A 19,366-nucleotide genomic window follows, 5' to 3' on the forward strand; every position below is an offset into this window, starting at 1 on the left:
AGTAGGACATGTCTGAAGACAACTGAACAGCAACAAATCTCCCCTGTATTCTATTCTTTACTCCGTTTCCAAGATGCTAATAATAATAAAAATTGCATTTTTGTAGCATTTAAGATTGAGATAATCCCAGAGAGGGAGGAAAGACAACAGAAATACTCTTAGATTAAATCAAGTTGTCTTGGGTAGTGTCTGAATAACCAAAAAAAAAAAAAAAGAAATGTATCTACTACTTGTATGGTAGGGATGATAAGGGCAGAGTTTAGTAGAAAACCAAAGGACAAAGACCAACTAAAGAAACAAGGGAACTAGAAATATTATTTTTAAGAGGAATATAGAAATAATACAAGACATCCCATATTCTATCAGTGCAATTGTAATTAAGTATCTATGCAAAGCTGGAATGGAAACCACCCCAAAAAAATAGAAATATAAACCTAAAGGAATTTGAAGAGTTAACTGAGATGATTGCATGGAAACAAAATATTTAAGCCAGGAGCTGAGAGGAGCCAGGAAACTCAGACCTATAATTCAGCAGTGTGCTGATTCAGGACAGCATCTTGGAATTGGATTTCTACAGCCTATTAGAGAAAGGGTGGCAATTTACCTCAAATAGCCAGAAACAAGCTTTATTGACTCATGTTGGAAATGCACCAGGATGGGTGAAATTCAGAAATTCATCTGCTAACCTACCACCATACATTATACTCTATGAAGTAGAGAGAAAAATGAGGAAGGATGGAGGAAAAGGGAGGATAAGGAGAAGATGGGAGGGGTATGAGAGAGAGAAGGGAGGAGAGAGCAGAAGAACAAAATTAAGAAGATGAAGATAAAGGATAATACTAATAACAAGAAGAGCAAGAATAAGCAGAACAGAAACAAGAAAAGAACAGTAGTAAGAACAAGAGCAATAACACAAAAAATGAGAAGGAAGGAAGGAGGAGAAGGAGAAGAAGAAGAAGAAGGAGAAGGAGGAGGAGAAGAGGAAAAGGAAGAGGAAGAGGAAGAGGAATAGGAAGAAGAAGAAGAAGAAGAAGAAGAAGAAGAAGAAGAAGAAGAAGAAGAAGAAGAAGAAGAAGAAGAAGAAGAAGAAGAAGAAGAAGAAGAAGAAGAAGAAGAAGAAGAAGAAGAAGAAGAAGAAGAAGAAGAAGAAGAAGAAGAAGAAGAAGAAGAAGAAGGAGAAGGAGAAGGAGAAGGAGAAGGAGAAGGAGAAGAAGGAGAAGGAGAAGGAGGAAGAGAAGGAGAAGGAGAAGAAGGAGAAGGAGGAGAAGGAGAAGAAGGAGAAGGAGGAGAAGGAGAAGAAGGAGAAGAAAGGGGAGGAGGAAAGAGGAGGAGGAAGAAAGAGGAGGAAGAGAAAAATTGGTGCTGATACATTAAAATATAGTGATACTCAAAAAGGGACAGCTATCAGTGGCATATCCCATAAAATATCACTGAAATGAAAGCCTGCATTTTCAAATAGTTGGGTTGATTTTTCTTCATTATTTTACATGGTGAAATTATTTTTTATCTTATTCCTGTTGTGGTTTATTATTTTTAATTAACTATTTTTAGAATTAATATTTCACTTAATTAACATTTAATTTCCTTTCTAACTCCCTCCCAAAGAAAACAAAGCAAAAATAAAAATCTTGTCACCAACATGCATATATTTTTATTTCTAATTTAATGAATAAATTTAGAATATTTTTCAATGGTTACATGATTCTTTCCCTTTCCCCCTCCTTCCCCCCTCCTGGAGTCAACAAGCAATTCACTAGGTTTCACATGTATCATTGTTCTGAATCTATTTCCTTATTATTAATATTTGCAATAGAGTGATCATTAAAAGTCAAGACCCCCAATTATATTCCCATTGAACCATGTGACAAATATGCATATTTAAGTAATGTACATTTCTACACTGTCCATGTCCTAAAACATATGTCTCATTCTGCAAACTGAGTCATTGCTTTTCCTTTAGGATGTTGGTGAAATTTTTCCTCAAAGTTACTCTAGAATATTTTTGCTGATCATAATTCTTGCATCTTTTAAAGTTGTTTGTTTTTACTTGTTTTACTTTCTCCTTCAAGATTTTAAGTTATTCATGTTTTCCTTCTCTTATTTTTACTTCAACATAAGCCTTGTTGACAATGAAAAAAAATATGGCTTTAGAGAAAGAAAAAAAAACCACTGCCTCCACTTCCAAAATGTTGAGGAAAGAAGTCAGACTACCTTCCCTTATTCTGTAATCTGTTAGCTATTTTCTCATTGATTCTTAGTTTTTAACCTATTCTCTAAAATTTCTTCACTGAAATGCAATTCCATTAAGGACTCATGATAACAAGTTACTCATCTAATGTCTATCATCTTGTAAAGCAGTACTAAAATTTCTTATTGAAACATTATCAAGAACATTTAAAAAATTCTATTTCATTGCTTAAGAAATGTATATATACATTTCTTAATTCCTTCATATATATATATTTTTTTAAGAAATGTATAAGATCCAGGAATGAACATAGGAATATAAGTATAAGGAATGTAGTACAAAATATCAATGTTGAACTATTAGACCCTGACTGTTGCTTTCTAAAATTAACATTCTTTACATAAGTTAATCAGCTATAAAGTATATATGTGTTTAATTAGCTCATTCATTATGTGCTGGGTATGGTGCTGAGTGTTGGTGAACAGGAAAGAAAAAAAAAACATATATTTTACCCTTAGAGAGTAAAAAATTCTAATGAAGGAAAAAAATTTCAAAAAAATTGGTACATACAAGATAAATATGGAATAGATGAAGGTTATCTGATAGCTGAAGACAGTAACAGCTGGAAAGCACAAGGATAAGCTTCAAATAGAAGGGGGCACTTCAGTCCTGAAGGAATTCAGGAGAACTAAGAGATGGAGGTTAAGGAGGATACCTAGTACAAAGGCAGGTGAGAAATAGAGCATCATTTTGGAAGAATATTGTGGTTTGATTTCAGATTGTATGTAGGGAAGTAAGATTAAAAAAAAGGGGGAGGGGGAGGAAGAAGACTGAAAAAAAAGAGAAAAGTTTGTAAGAGAGAAATTACAAAAGGAGAAAAAAAAATCATATCCAGCAATGCAAAGGAACAGCTCAAGAAGGGGAAGGACAAAGAAGACTCAAGATTCCAGGAATGAACAGATGAGTTGGAAAAATTCAAAAAACTGAGGACTTACTTCTGGTAAGTTCTTTCCTGGAGTGGAAGATCTGAGAGGAGGACATCTGAGATGGAGGATCCCTCTGGACACTTACTACCTTCCAGTGAACCCCTAAATTTCTCTGGTTCAAGCTAAAGACAAAAGTAGACTGGGACTTTCTTTATAGGAAGCAGTCTACTGAGAAGATCTCTCTTTCCCCAAATTGTCCTGAACTTCAACTCATAGCCAAATTAGTTTAGGAAGCAAACCCAACAAGTGACCAAAAGGAGGGGGCAGGAGGTCAATTGCTAATCTGTAGGGATTCCTATCTCCCACTTTTCTCACCCAACACCCTCACTCTCCCTGCCCTGTATGTTCTCAAGAATAAAGTGTTACCATTTAGATCAGGTCAGCCTGCTTGCTGATATCAAAGAAGGAGACTGAAGATTCTGGGAGAATCATCCCATTCCCCAAAAGGGAAAACTAGTTCAAGACCAAGGCTGAGGAGTGAACTAAATCTCAAAGGAAAAGGTGGCAGTTGGGATATTGGGAGGATCCAGAGGCAGGAAATTTGCCAGCCTCTAAGCAACATCTAAGACCAAGAAGGGAGGCAGTGGGTCATTTCTCTAAGACTTTCTCCTCCAGTCCTTAACCTCTACCTCCCAAACGCAATTTCTGAGGAGACATATTCTGTCCCTCTGGAAGGCAAATTGTGCTATCTTTCCCAAGGGGAAGAGAGGGGAGGATGAATCTCTTCCCTCTCTCCATTTCTTCAGTTCTTTCACCCTCTCTCCAATTCCCCAGTGTGAGTGCGTGACCTCCTTCTGGCCATTTTACAAGTTTAAACTCACAGATTGCTTTATATTTTGGCTTCATATTTTCAGTGCCTTTGCACATATTAGATGCTTATACTTGCTCACTGAAATGATTTAAATTGAAATTGGAGGAAAATGAAAAAAAAAGATCAAACAGCCAGGGATGCCATTGTTTCTCCTCTTGGATATCTCTAATTGGGTATATGCTTCAGGATCTATAGATGCATCTCTATAAAATTTTGAACTAATAGAGAACTTGGTGGTTTTCTAGTTTAAGCCCTTCATTTTAGAGTTTTGGGAATGGAACCCCAGTGAGAGAAAGAATCATTTGTTTCAGTAGCAGAAATGTGACTTGAACTCAGTTCCTCTGTTTCTTGATGCCAATTCTTTCAACTACAACATGAAGTTTCTAGCAATGGTTTTCAAAACCAAACCAAACAAAGCAAAACCAATCCAGAATAAAACAATACTAAGACACTAATTTCTATTTAATTTTTAAAGTATTTAAAAGCTGCCATTACTTGAAGTAAGGAGGTGTGCCAAAGAAGATATAGAATTCTTTTACAACATCATTTTGTAATTTAAAAACAAAACTAACAATTAACCAAAACAGGAGTCTTCAATTTCCAAATGTCACTGACATTGTTATTTAAGAACTTTGCTTTAAATGTTAATCCTAGGATTTTTCCAAAGTATCTTTCATTCCTAAACATGAACAGTTATGTGGCTTCTCTCTAGGAAGAGTCCTGGGATATGAAGGGACATGGTCTATATTAATGGTACAACACTAATTCCTCTTTATCTTGAACAACATGTCTAAGCTGATAACCCTTAAATGTACAAATCTTACCTTAACCTCTTTATTAACCTCCCATCTAATTTATTTATTTTTAAAACCATTAGCCTTTGTCTTAGAATCAATACTATATATATTGGTTCCAAGGCAAAAGAGTGGTTAGGACTAGGCAATGGGGGTTAAGTGACTTGCCCAGGGTCACACAGCTAGGAAGTGTCTGAGGCCAGATTTTAATCTAGGATCTCCCATCTCTAGGCCTGGCTCTCAAACCTCTGAGTTACCCCACTGCCCCCATCCTCCCATCTTTTATCTCCAAATGCCTTTCAGACAACTTGAACTCTGAATATCCAGGAGACTTCTTAAACTCATTATGTCCAAAACTGAACTCATTATCTTTCTCTCTAATTGCTTCCCCACTTCCCTATTCCTGTAGGGAGCACCATTATTCTCCCTGTCCCTCAGGCACACAACCTAGAATTCAACTTGGACTTCTGACTTTCTTCCCACCCGCAATCCCCATATCCAAACTTTTTTCAAGATTTATTGATTTTATCTGCATATCATCTCTTGAATATGCCTCATTCTCTCCTCTGATAAATTCCTTCAATGTGGTAGATCCTTACCACCTCAGGCATAGGGTCCTGCAATAGCCCTAGATCTGCTAGATCTGCCTGCCTCAAATATATTCTCACTCCAAAATAATATCGATTCAACCACCAGCCATTTTGCTCTAAAATCCAGGATCAGTTGGATCACTCTTCTACCCAATGAACTCCAGTGGCTCCCTATCACCTCCAAGATCAACTATCAAGTCCTAAATTTGTCATTCAAAGCCCTTTTTAACCTAGCCCACTGCAACTTTCCCAGTTTTTTTTTTTTTTTTAATACTGTGGACTCTATGATCTAGTGACAATGGCCTCCTGGCTGACCTATAAACAAGACATTCCAATTCTCAGCTGACTATTGCCTCCTGTGACTTCCTTTAGTCCCAGATGAAATATCATTTTCTACTGGAAAGTTTCCCCAGAATCCCTTAATTCTAGTGCCTTCCCTTTGTAAATTATTTCCCATTCATCTTATTTATAGCTTGTTTGCATACATTTGTTTATATGTTTTCTAGTCATTAGATTGTGAGTTCCTTGAGGGCTTGAGGGGCAGAGACTGTCTCTTGTCTCTTTTTGTATCCTCAGTTCTCAGCATAGTGCCTGGCATACAGTAGATACCGCATAAACATTTATTTACTGGCTGACCAGATCAAAAGGTTTTTCTTCAAGAACCCTTTTTAAGAGGTACACCAAAAAACAAACAAAAAACAGTCGTATAGACTTTGGTCAGGATTTCAAAACCTTTATTTCATGGCAGCAGCCCATTCCCCTTTTGGACATCCCAAATAGTAAAAATTTGTTTCCCATTAGTCAAGTCTAAATCTGCTTCAAAGCAACTTCTATTCTGTGCTCATTTTCCTCCTCCCCTAGGAAAGCAGAACTCTAATTCCCTCTTCCTCATGAAGATGCCCCTTCATAGTCTTCTCTTCTCCAGATTGAACATCTCCAATTCAACTAGACTTCAGATCTAATGATCTTGGGCCAACTCGCCATTCTCCTCACCCTCATCTGGATGTTGGAACAAGGATTCATATCAACGCCTTCTCTAAAATGCCCTGCCCGGACTGAACACACACATTGACACATGACATGATAAGAGTAGAATACAGCCTGGCTATTACTTTCCTAATCCTAAATCCTCAATGAAGCCAAAAATCTAATTCACTTTCATTGGTTTCTGCATATCATACTGTTCATTTATCTTGACTTTGAATGTCAGTAAACCCTCCTGTCTTTTTCAAACATCTCCCAATTGCTCCCAGTGCTCTCCTCTGGAAACAAGCCTAATCCATCTTCCATATCAGAAACCTTCAAATGTGTGAAAAGATTTCTCAGTGAAGATACTGTATGTTGCTAGATGTTTTATGACTGCAGAATATTTTTTCTCTTTGATTAAAATGCTTCTCTTTTATCTCATTAAATATCATATTAAGTTTTTAGAATACATGTGTGTGGAGGAATGTATTTAATTCACTAATCTTTCATTTATGTAATAAAAAGGCACTCAGTTACATAGAGTACTATGTGATTTGGTTATAGGAAGGAAGGAAGGAAGGAAGGAAGGAAGGAAGGAAGGAAGGAAGGAAGGAAGGAAGGAAGGAAGGAAGGAAGGAAAGAAGGGAAGGAGGAAAGAAGGAAGGAAGGAAGGAAGGAAGGAAAGAAGGGAAGGAGGGAAGAAGGAAGGAAGGAAGGAAGGAAGGAAGGAAGGAAGGAAGGAAGGAAGGAAGGAAGGAAGGAAGGAAGGAAGGAAGGAAGGAAGGAAGGAAGGAAGGAAGGAAGGAAGGAAGGAAGGAAGGAAGGAAGAATTAAGCACTTTATACTAAATATTGTGCTTAGCTCTGGAAATACTTACAAAAAGACACAAAACAGCCTGTGTCCTCAAGGAGTCTGCATTCTAAATAGGGAAGATGATGCATAAGGGAAAGCTAAAAAAGGGATAATGAAGGAGGTATGGTTTGTCAATGATCAGTAAATTGCATAATGACATGGTCCTAGACAAGCTCACATAGCAGAGGCTTCAGTCCCTCTCCTTCAAAGATGAGAACAAGGAGCCAGTGGGCTGAAGTTGAGGAAGATGGTCAGATTGTAGGCAGAATATTTTAGAAATGGACAGGAGGAAGAGAGTCTTTTGCCTTGGCCATTGTTGTCAACAAGGGAAAAGATAATGCCTAATTGATGGCCCAAGTATGGAAAAACTAGACACTCTGCTCCTTTTTTTTAAATTCCTCTGCATTTCAAATAGTCGTGTCATGTCAGGCTCCCAAACATTTGAGTGTAGTATGGATTACATATGGTAGCAATCACACTCCATCTTTGGAAGCATTTGTCAGAGCTTTCTGTCAGTGTACAAATCACAAGCCTTTTTGGTCATGCAGTGAAAACTCTGTTTAGCAAGACAAAATTACTCTTAGAGCTGAGATTCTATCTGGCAGGCACTGCATTGGGAGCTGTGTCACAGCCTAGGACAAGTACAAGGAAACATGATGAACACAAATGGTAAGAATGTTGTGAAAGGGCTCAGACATGATTATCTCAAGGAGGATCATAGAGCTAATGCTAGAAGTGATCTCAGAGGCCACTGAATCCAAACGCTTTATTTTATAGGTGAAGTAACTGATGCCCGGGTCCCAAGGGTAGTCAGTGTCATGGGTGGGATTGCCCCCAAGACCCTCTCAATCACAACTGGAAATTGATCCATGATGCATGATGCTGTCAGTAGGACAATCTTTTTTTTTAATGCCATATTTTCCAAATAGGAGAATATGATTGTTTGAATGCTTCAACAAACAAATATTTGTTGAAAAAGTACTACAGACACCAGATGACTATGAAGGCAAAGGAATACAAGGAAATACTAAGAATAGACAGACAAATATGAAAGAGACCCTGTCCTTAAGGAACTTACATTCTACAGAGAAAGCAGGGGGTGTGTGTGCACTATACACACCTAAATAAAAACTACATGTGTGTAAAATAGGTATAGTAAACATGTATGTGAACATATATGTTTATACCCACAGATATTTACCATATCGCATATGTGTGTGTGTGTGTGGCTAGTACAGTAGTTAAAGCACTGACCTGAAATCGGAAAGACCTGATTTCAAATCCAGCCTCACACAGGAATTAGCTATGTGACCTTGGGCAAGTTATTTAACTTCTATTTGTCTTAGTATTCTCATTTATAAACTGGTACAATAATAGTATCTACCGTGCAGGACTGCTATGAGGATCCAATGAGATAATATTTGTAAAGTGCTTGGCATGGTGCCTGGCACATAGTAGGTACCATATAAATATTAGCACGTACACAGAAACATATGCATATATGCGTATATGCATATACACCTGTATATGTATTTGAAAGAAAGAAAAAGTTGACAAATGGAGGGAGATCAGAAAAGACCTCTAGAAACAAATGGTTCCTGAGGTGTACTTTGTTTTTGTTGTTTAAAATTTATTTATTTAATTAATTTCTGAGATGTACTTTGAAGGAAGCAGGGGAGGAGGGACAGCAGCAGGGAAGCCAGCACAGATGGAGTGTCATAAAGCATCTCTGCCGAACAGCAAACACATCCCTTTGCACAGACTTCACAATGAAAGAGCGGGAGTCGTGGAGGGGGAAATGGAACTTTACTCAATGCCATATCGCTGTTCTCTACCTCACCCTCATATTGTTCTTTGCAGTTTGCCAAGATAATTTCCACATAATCTTTTTTTTTTTCTTTTTAAAACCTTTACCTTCTGCCTTGGAATCAATACTATGTATTGGTCCCAAGGCAGAAGAATGGTAAAAGATAGGTAATGGGTGTTAAGTGACTTGTCCAGGATCACACAGCTGGGAAGTGTCTGAAGCCAGATTTGAACCCAGGACCTCCCATCTCTAGGCCTGGCTCTCAATCCACTGAGTTACCAAGCAGCCCCCTGCATAATCTTTTAAAATGAGTAATAATATTTTTATGCCCATTGTATAGCTGAGAAAACAGAGTCTCCAAAGGTTAATTAAATAGCCCAAGGTCAAATAATGGCAAAATAATGGCAAAACTGGGATTGGAATTCAGCTTTTTTTACTCTAAATCCAGTAACCTTTCTCCAAGGTACTGTGCTGTCTCACAAGGTAAATGAGGCCACAATTTACAAAATGACTCAAAGTCTATAATAGAAGCCCTGGAAAGGCTGACTAGTGGATGGGGAAGAGATGGAGAGTCAGGGAGCTGAACAACATAAAATATTTAGTTGCTTGATTTGCTAGCATTAAAACTACCCACCTTAATGATAATGGTAGTGTAAGGAACAACTAAATAGAACAACAGAGAGAGAGCAGCAGGTCTGGTCTTGAGAGGACTGGGGTTCAAATATGGCTGCTGATACTTTCTAGCTACATGACCCTGGGCAAGTCACTCAACTTCTGATTGCCTAGCCCTTGCTGCTCTTTTGTCTTAGAATTGATCTGGAGAAAAAATAAAGATTTTTTTAAAAAATTCATAATGATAGTGTGCCATTATAGAGAGAAAACTGAACTGGGAGTCTTGAAAACCATGGTCCAATAATAATTTGATATTTCCAGCTATGTGCTAATCTCTGGTCAAGTCTCAGCTTCTGCCTCAGTTTCCTCATCAGTACAGCAGGGGTGATAATAATAGCTTCTCTTACTCAGGGTTGTTGTGAAGATAAAATGATGTCATATTTATTAAGCACTTTACAAACCTTAAAAAACTAAATAAAGGCTAGCTATCCTATATGTGTAGCCATATATATACAATATGTATATATTATGTATATATGTAGCATATATAAAATATTTATATACAAACATACAGAAATATGAATTTAGAACGTTTACTCAAGCATCCTAGGATCTAAAGTTAAAAGAAACTTTAGAGATCAAGGGAAGTAACTCGCCATTTTCCAGTGAGAAAATTGAGACCCTGAAGGTAAAATGATTTTCCCAAAGTCACTCCATTAGTAAAGGATGGGATTCAAACCCATTTCCTCAGATTCCCCACCTAGAGCTCTTTCCATTCCTTCCCACTGTCTGCTAGGATTGATTTAGTATAAAAACATGATTATTTTGATTATTTGAAACAAATGTTAACAATATACACTGATTCGTTTTTGACAATTATTTTTTCAATTAGGGAGCATTTCATTTTTCTTCCTCCCATCTCCTCTCAACCTCAGGGTGAGAATGGGGGAAAAAAGGCAGATCTTCACAACAAATACACATATTTAAGAAAAACAGATTCCCGTATTGGCCAGGGCCAAAAATGTATCTCATTCTGTACATTTAAACCATTCCCTCCCAAATCTGATTTGAGAAGAAAGTCATTAACCTGAGGATCCAAATGGCTTTTCCATCAAAAGAGCCCAAAAGGAAAGTCTGCCTTCCCTAGCAAGGAAGGAAGGCGATAAGAGGAGCATTTTGATAAGTCTCGCAGCCCTGGGAAGTCTCTCCATCATAAACCTTATCTTTAGGAAAATGTAAATTTGCCTGTTGTTTTGGGTTTCACGATTTTTCCTCCAAATGAGCCTGGTATTCCGTGAAGTGCTCCTGATCAATTCCAGATGAAGTGCCAACGTTTGGCTTTGGAGAAACGGAGCGGATGAGTCTGACTTCTTGGGATCAGACAGTCTGGGGTCCCCATCAGTCACTCCATTTGATCATGGCGCTCCTCTTCGCCAGACTCCACACGGCCTCATAATCCAGCTGCTAAAATGGTCTCATCAGCCCTCATGAGGACGAGGCGAGGATTTGTCAGTGGGTTATTTTTATTCCTGGCCACATTAATGCAAGTCCTAAAGTAATCAGTTTGCATTATGGAGCCTTTCATGCTGCCTGGCCAGATTTGCAGCTCACTTGCTTGATCTAGTCTCAGGCTTGTGAGACAGCTGTTAGGCATTTAGCTAATATAATTCTAATCCTCAGGGGAATTTGGGTTTGCCCAGGCAAAGCTGCATACGGGCACTGGAGTAGGACAGGAGAGACGTCTTAAGTCACTCTTAATTTTTTTTTTTTTATTGAGACCAGCTCCAGCATTTCTGTGAACAGGTTCATTATAACTGTCTGAGTAATCAGAGTATAATAGCTGTTGGCTACTGTTTCCCTTCTAATTTTAATTTTCTCTCTAGTATATTTAACAACTTCTATGATATCTTTCCCACACATCATGCTGACTTCAGGAGTTAGTAAGTGAAATATATTTATTTTAATTTTTTTAATTTAATATCATTCATAGAGAGAGAGAGTTCTTTGTGGCTTCTCTGATTTTGATTTAATTCTATCTTTTCTCTTATGTCTAGTTGACAAATCTTAAAGAAAAACATAGATGGGTGTATTATATATGTATGCATGTATGTGTATGTATGTATGCATGTATGCATGTATGTGTGGGGAAGCCTTTTCTCTTCTGATGTTGTGCCTGCCAAGAAATAGTATCCGTGAAAGCCTGTTCAGCTACTACATTAAAATTCAGTTCCCAGAGAGACAAACTTAATTGGCAAAAAATCAAGAAACATAATTGTTTAAATTATGAACATTTCTTAAAACAATAGATTATAATGAAAGGCATCTATTTATGATGTATCATGTTGTCGTGTTGGAAGTTCCAGCCTGAATAGATATTTCATCTTGTTACTAAAGAGAAAATAAAGTATGAAAGCCAGGCATAAAAGCAAGGGAAAATAGATAAGGAGGAGGGGGAATGTTATGGGGTATGGATTATAAAGAATGTAATCTTGGGATATATAATGTATATAAACTGGAGTGTAATCTGCTACTGCATGTTTATAGCTCAAATTCAAAATCAAAATGTTACATTTACTAATGCTAGTAATAGAGGGCAGCTGGGTAGCTCAGCGGATTGAGAGTCAGCCCTAGAGATGGGAAGTCCTGGGTTCAAATGTGACCTCAGACACTTCCCAGCTGTGTGACCCTGGGCAAGTCACTTAACCCCCATTGTCTAGTCCTTACCACTCCTCTGCCTTGAATCCAATACACCATATTGATTCTAAGGAAGAAGGTAAAGGTTTTACTTTTTTTTTTTTTTGGAATTCTAGTAATATCAGACATACATATCACTTTAAAGCTAAGAGAATTTATTTTTTTCCACTTAAATCACATGTGTTACTGGTCACAATTACATTTCCCCCTCACCCAATACTACCCCTAAACTAGTTTCCAGTAGGCTAAGATCCTGGATCCCTTTCTTACAGCATCAATTGATGAGAGCTTCTAAAACCTGGCCACAAATTCTTCTGCACAGAGGATGCTAGTAAACAATCCAGTGAGACCCAGCAATTCATTTGAATGTGTCATGCCACTTGTATTCTCTAAACTGACCACCTGAGTGTGTGGGGTGTGGACTCAGGGGAGAGAGGCTGACTATTATCTTGCCCTTTCAACATTAATCAGAGTCTAAGGAAGAAATACTTCCAATATTTCACCCTACATATTTCTTCTTATGCAGTCTAAGCTGAAAATGTCACATAAATGGGTCACCCCAGAATTCAGCAAGTGGGATTTTCTCCATTTAAAATAAAAAACAAAACAGTACGATCTTACTTTAAGTAATTTTTGAAGATTTTACAGCAAAGTATTTTTGCTTCTATGAAGATTTATTTAAAAAAAATATATGAGCAACCAATTCCATCATTGATTAAATTCCACCATTAAATTCCTCCAAAAATTATTTTTTAAATTAGACCAAAGTGGTATTTAGAAACTTAGAAGTTGGACTCTGTACTGGCTGGCACCAAGACAAATCAAAGTGTACAGCTGAGGGTTTTTGTTTGTTTCGATTTTGTTTTCACTATCCAATGTTTGTAGATCTAGCTCTGGAAATGTTCCAATCATTAAGTGGGGATCTCTTTTGCTTCCACCACACATTTGCTCTTGGGTTGGAAGTTGGAATATGGAGGTACAGTTTGCCAAGCTTGGGTTGATTGTATAGTGGTCAAGAAAAAAAAAAATCATTATATTTTCCCCTTGGGATTTCTTTCCCTGGAAAAGAACTCCGTTTCAGAAAATACTTCTGGATGTATCCAATCTTTTCACAAATGGGATCGTTTTTGTGGCTTTTTGATAACAATGTTCAACTTTGCTCCTAGTTTCTAATGGTTGTTAGTAAACCATTCCAGCTCTCTATCAGCTCATCTTCCAGTCTTGTCTCTTTGTTTGCAAAGTAATTTTTTATCCTTTTCTTGCTCTGGAGTCAAATGCAGAATCACCTCTTCCACTGTGCCTTCACAATGAAGGATATATCTCCTATCTAGATTTTCCTAGACTCTCAGGATCTCTGTGGCTCCCATTTCCAAAGCCTTTAGTGTACTTTAGTCCTCCCAAACAGTGCTTTCCCCTGTCTCAACTAATTTCATCAAGGTATCATCCTATTAGTTTCTTGTTTTGAATGGATTTCATGTTGAAAAGGACTTCAATAGAAAACTTGATTGCCTGATTGAATCTATTTTCACCACCATAGGAAATATCAACTAATTTTAAAACTTCCTATTGCAACTGCTGATCACACATGTCAGACTGACTCGGTTTAATTTGGAAGTTAGCTGATCCAGCTAAAACAAGACCAGCAACATTCCCTTTCCCCCCAGAAATATTCAGCTGAGCAAAAGTCTCTGCTCTCTTCCTTACATAGTTTTGTTGTTTTTTCTATTTGTAAACAAGCAAAACACAAGGAAGCAACATGTCCCCTCCTGGATTTCTGTGGGAGATGCACAGTGAATTTGTGTAGGACTTCTGTTGTGTACACGCAGAGAGCATCACTGCCTCTAGTAAAATAAAGTCAAACTTGCCATCATTAGACAACCGTGTTAAGATCTAAGATCCTCTAGTTTGGAATGTGTTATCACACTGATACCGTGGTGTATTGATTGATTTGATAGATTCAGAGCCAATGCTGATGGTCTTTTCTTCCCTTCTCCTATTAGAATTGTTCCACTGTGAGCACCAGATCATCTGGAGGTACTTTGTTAGAGTTTGAGTCTTTGCTGTCCAGATGGAATGGCTCCCTGAACGGAAGGTGGTTGACACCAGATCTGATATTGGACACTGTTTCAAGTTCATCTGCTAACAGCTTTGCCACTCAAGAAATCTGGTCTTTGAGGGGAATGAGCCATGATATCAGCCGATGCCATTGCCACACACAGCAAGTGCACTCCTGATGAGCTTTTCAATCTGCCAGATCTTGACACTTCTGTTGGCAGCACTGCCATCATTAAGCATCTTCTCTCCTTCTTTCTAAGAGCCCAATCCTGGCTGGCAGGAGCTCCTTGCCAACACCAACAGGACACTGGCACTCTCTCTCCAAGGAGCTACATATATTACAGACCAGCTAAGAGAGTTGAAGGAAATTGTCCTGGGGCACATAGCTCCTAAGTACACAAGCTTTGAGTGCAATTTGAACCCAAATCGTGTAATAGGATCCCTGATGTAGAACTGAAGGAGGTCCTCAAAAACCTCCGATTCAATATTCTTACTTTTTGGATTAGAAGTAACTGAGCAATGGGAACTTAAGACCAGTCAAGTTAATCAACAGTTATCGAGTACTTATAATTAATCAGTCAGCTAGGCAGTGTAGTGACTTGGAATCAGGGGGACTTATTTCCCTTATTTGAGTTCAAGTCTGGTCTTGAATTCTTTCTAGCTGTGTGACCCTGGATAAGTCATTTAACCTTGTTTGCCTTAGTTTCTCATCTGTAAAATAAGCTGGAGAATGAAATGACAGACCATTCTAGTACCTCTGCCAAGAAAACCCCAAGTGGAGCCACAAAGAGTCAGATATGAATGAACAATAATAACATATATTCATCACTGTGGTAAGCAGTGAGGATGTAAAGACAGTAGAAAATAATCCTTACCCACAAGGAGCTTGCTTTCTCATAGAGAGGAAAACATGCAAACAACTATGTACCTACAAGATATCTATAGAATAGGTAGGCAGTAACCTCATAGGGAAGGGACTAGCTTTGGAGGAAGGCAAGAAGGGTTTATTGCTAATGGAATCCTTTTACATTAAGACCTTAAGGAACCCAAGAAAATCCAGTAGGATAGACAGGCATGGGAGGGGAGGGAGGAGTTAAGAGAGAGATTCTTTGCAGAGAAGAGAAAGTAATCCAGTGTCATTGAATCACAGAGTGAATAGAGGAGAATAAGAATAAGACAAAAAGACTAAAAAGGGAAGACAGAGACTAGGGTATAGAGGACTTGAAAAGTTAAATAAGACTTTTTAAAAATTTATTCACGAAGGAGATAAGAAGGCACTAGAGCTTCCTCAATCAGGGCTGGCATGGTCAGAACTATGTTTTAGGAAAATAATATTGATTCAGAAACCTTTGGAGATAGGTTATGTTATACCTTTTAACAGATGAAGAAACTGAGGCAGACAATGGTTAAGTGACTCATCCAGGGTCACTAAGCTAGCCATTATCTGAAGCAGAATTTTAACTCAAGTCTTCCTGACTCCAGACCTAGTGCATGAATCAATGCATTGCCTAGCTTTCTCTAGATTTGAAGACCATCTGCTAGATGTAATCAATGAATCATGGGAACTGAAGAGATTACCAAATGCCTTGTCCTAATCAAACAGGTAGCCTGTATAAAGATTGGAATCCTGGTCTTCTCTGACTCCAGAGATCATAATCATTCCACTGTACCATATTGCCTGTGAACTTCTTAGTGGTACGTCCAATGGCAACCTGAGAATTCAAAAGGTCCACATATTGTTATTTCTTTCTTTTTAGACTATCAGGCAATATCCAAAATGAATGCCATAAGTTACCTGGTGCTTTAGAAGAAATGCATTTGATTTCTTAAAAGAATGGAGGGTGATGGCACATCTCCAAATTATTTTAGCACAAAACTCAGATTAATCTTCATTTGTTGCAGCTCAGTCAATCAAAAGCACTGAAGTGCCTACCCTGTGCCAGGAACTGTTCTAAGCATATAGTATATCAAGACAAAAATGCAACAGTCCTAGCCCTAAAGGAGCTACTGTTCTATGGGGAAGACAATATGTACTATACAACTATGTAGAGAGTAAATACACATGCAAGTTAGCTTTTGGAAAAGAGGTTAGCAGCTAAGGGGATCAGAAAAGAAATCAAACAAAAGGTAGAGCTCAAGTTGTGTCTTAAAGAAAATAAGAGGCTCTTTGAGGTAGAGGGGAGGAGGAAATGCATTCCAGACCTTAGGTATGGACAAAGGAAAGGCAACAAACCTAGAGATGGAGTACCATATTTTGTTCAAACAGCAAGAAGGCTGGCTACTCTGGCAGGATTGTAGAATGAGAACAGGGTCTCTTAAACAATGCATAAAGGCAGCAGAGTGGATAGAGTGCTGAACCTGAAGTTAGGAAGACTGATATTCCTCAGTTCAAATCTAACCTCAGACACTTACAGACTGTGTGACCTTGGGCAAGTCACTTAATTGTGTTTCCCTCAGATTTTTCATCTGTCTGGAGAAGATGATAGCAAATGATTTGGAGAAGGAAATAGTAAATCACTCCAGTATCTGACAAGAAAACCCCAAATGGGGTCTGAAGCATTGGACAGGACTGAAAACAAACAATAGCAACCATGTACAATAAGGATGGGAGGGTAAATGGGGGCAGGTTTTGAAAGGCTTTAAAAACAAAATTGCCAGTAGTCTATTATTTAGTTAAAAGATTTACCTGAGGCACTCAGAAGTGAAATGACTCCCTCACCCAGGGTCCCAGAGCTAGTATCAGAAGAAAGGTTTAACCCCATATCTTTTCCACCTTAAACCCAGCTCTCTATTCACTACCTACTAGGCAGAACAGTCACTCTCAAACTGGCCAAAGAAGAGAATTCAATGATTTTGTTGAGGTATTTGTTTTTGAAATGTCCTTGTTCTCACAAATTTCCTACCTAGGTTCTGTTTATGGGTTATTTTAAATATCACATTAATTCTCTTTGCTGTATAAATACTATTGTAGCCTCAAGGCAAAATCAGTAAGGTTTTGCAGTGACCTTTGTTGGATTTGCTGAATAAAGTTTTAAGTTCCTGCTTTGAATTTAATAATTGACTTTAACATTTGATGTTTGTGCTTAAAAAAAAAGAAAATTAGATTTTTTCTTTAATTTGACTGTAGACTGGTATTGTTGTTATTTTTCTTGTAGTAGATTAAGGAGTTCCTTATTCTCCCCATTGGAGCAGGACACCAAAAATTATTACAAGTGATTTTGTGATATGTGTTAAAAATTACATACACAAAGATACAAACACACACAGATTGCGAATGCATATGCTACATAATGAGTACATGTTTAATGTACACAAAGAAGGGATAGATTATTATTTAAGACAATCTAATAGAAATTTTTATAAACTATCTATTTTTAAAAAAGGTCTTCTGTCTCCAAAGGCAGCCTGGAGAATTAACTCAACATAGGATATCAAAGAAAAGAATCATGGAATCCTTGGGCAATGGGCCATCATTTGGTCAGATTATTCAATCCTTCAACAAATATTTATCATGGATCTAAGCCCCAAACTCTTCTAATTCTAGAATATTCAAGGACAAAAGCCAAGATAGGTATGGGGCTGGGTGATTTGTACATAATAACAGTCAACTGATCCCATTAAATCTGGGCCAACTTTGGCCAAAAGATTTAGGAAGTGGATTTGGGTAGACATAATAAAATTCTTGTTTCCTTTAAATTTAGTTCAAGCACCACCTCCCATTTGAAGCCTTTTCTTAATCTTCTCAGTTGTTTGGGATTTCTCTTAAAAATTACTTTGTGCTTATTTTGTATAAGAAGAGGGCCTGAATCTATCTATTTATTTATTGAGGGAACTCCAAGATGAGAAAACTCCATCTACTACTGCAAATGAATGAACCACTCAAACTCAACCTTTAGACTATCTCTTCCTCTTTCCTAATATTCATTATTTATCAGTATTATTCTTCCTCCTAATAATCATTTTAACATTTTCTTCCTTCTCTCCAACTTCAACCTTTCCTCTATTGCTAAAAACTTCTAAACTTCTACTTGAATTGTAGGCTGATTCCCAAGAGGGCGAACACTATTTTTCTCCTCAGGCGTCTCACTTTCTATGTGAGATATGGAAGGGACTTGTTTTTAATCTAATTCTAAAGTTCAGGAGACCCCAACAATAAGCTTTGTCCATTGATTATTGTTTTAGAAATGGCTATTTAGTAAAATGATACATAGTAATAAATTATATGTGTAAGAGTGTGTGCGTGTGTGTGTGCATGTGTGTGTGTGTGTGTGTGTGAAGAAAGACAGAGAGAGCCAGACAGACAGAAAGAGAAAGAGAGAGACAGAAATAAAGAGAGAGAGCCAGAGCCAGACAGAGAGAGACAGAAATAAAGAGAGAGAGCCAGAGACAGACAGAAAGAGAAAGAGAGAGACAGAAGGAGAGAGAGAGAGAGAGATTTTTTTTTAATGTTCACTGCTCCCACAGTCATTTACACCATTGTTTTCCCTAACTGTTGCAAAATCCTAACTGATCCTAGCACTTCTGCTTTCTCCCCAGAATCTCTTTCATTTTAATTCCCATGATCCTTTCCAATCCTTCCCACACACTGATACCAGTATAATCTTCCTATTGCAGATCTCTGTTCATATAATTCCTTTGCACAAAAATCCTAGGCCAACCAATAATATCTAAGCCATAAAGTATATCAATCATTAAAAGCTCTCTACAATCTGACACCATCATAACTGACCAGTTTGTTTTTTTAACTGAAAGGAAGCTTCAAAGAATCTAATTAGAGTGGCTCCTTTTATGTACACCATCCTTAGGGAGGCAACCGAGAAAGGCATGTAGGCATCTAGAGACAAAGTTTACCAGGGCAGGTTTCATTCCCTAGCTGGGAAGGCTTTTCCTATATTTCAAAAGGCTAGAGTAAGACAAGATTTAGGGTTATCCCTGGAGTCTTGTATCTAGTCAAACTGAGCCACACATCCTTCTATCTTCTTTCAAGGCTATCCTGCTACAGTGGTTTTGC

General features: G+C 37.8%; 1 pseudogene; it reads right to left on the reverse strand.

Moving 5' to 3' along the window:
• Window positions 1–12,386: 12,386 nt before the first annotated feature.
• LOC100616683 (eukaryotic peptide chain release factor subunit 1-like) lies at window positions 12,387–18,525 on the reverse strand (annotated as a pseudogene).
• Between the last annotated feature and the right edge of the window lie 841 nt (window positions 18,526–19,366).

This window comes from Monodelphis domestica, chromosome 5 (assembly GCF_027887165.1).
Source record: "Monodelphis domestica isolate mMonDom1 chromosome 5, mMonDom1.pri, whole genome shotgun sequence".
NCBI lineage: Eukaryota > Metazoa > Chordata > Mammalia > Didelphimorphia > Didelphidae > Monodelphis > Monodelphis domestica.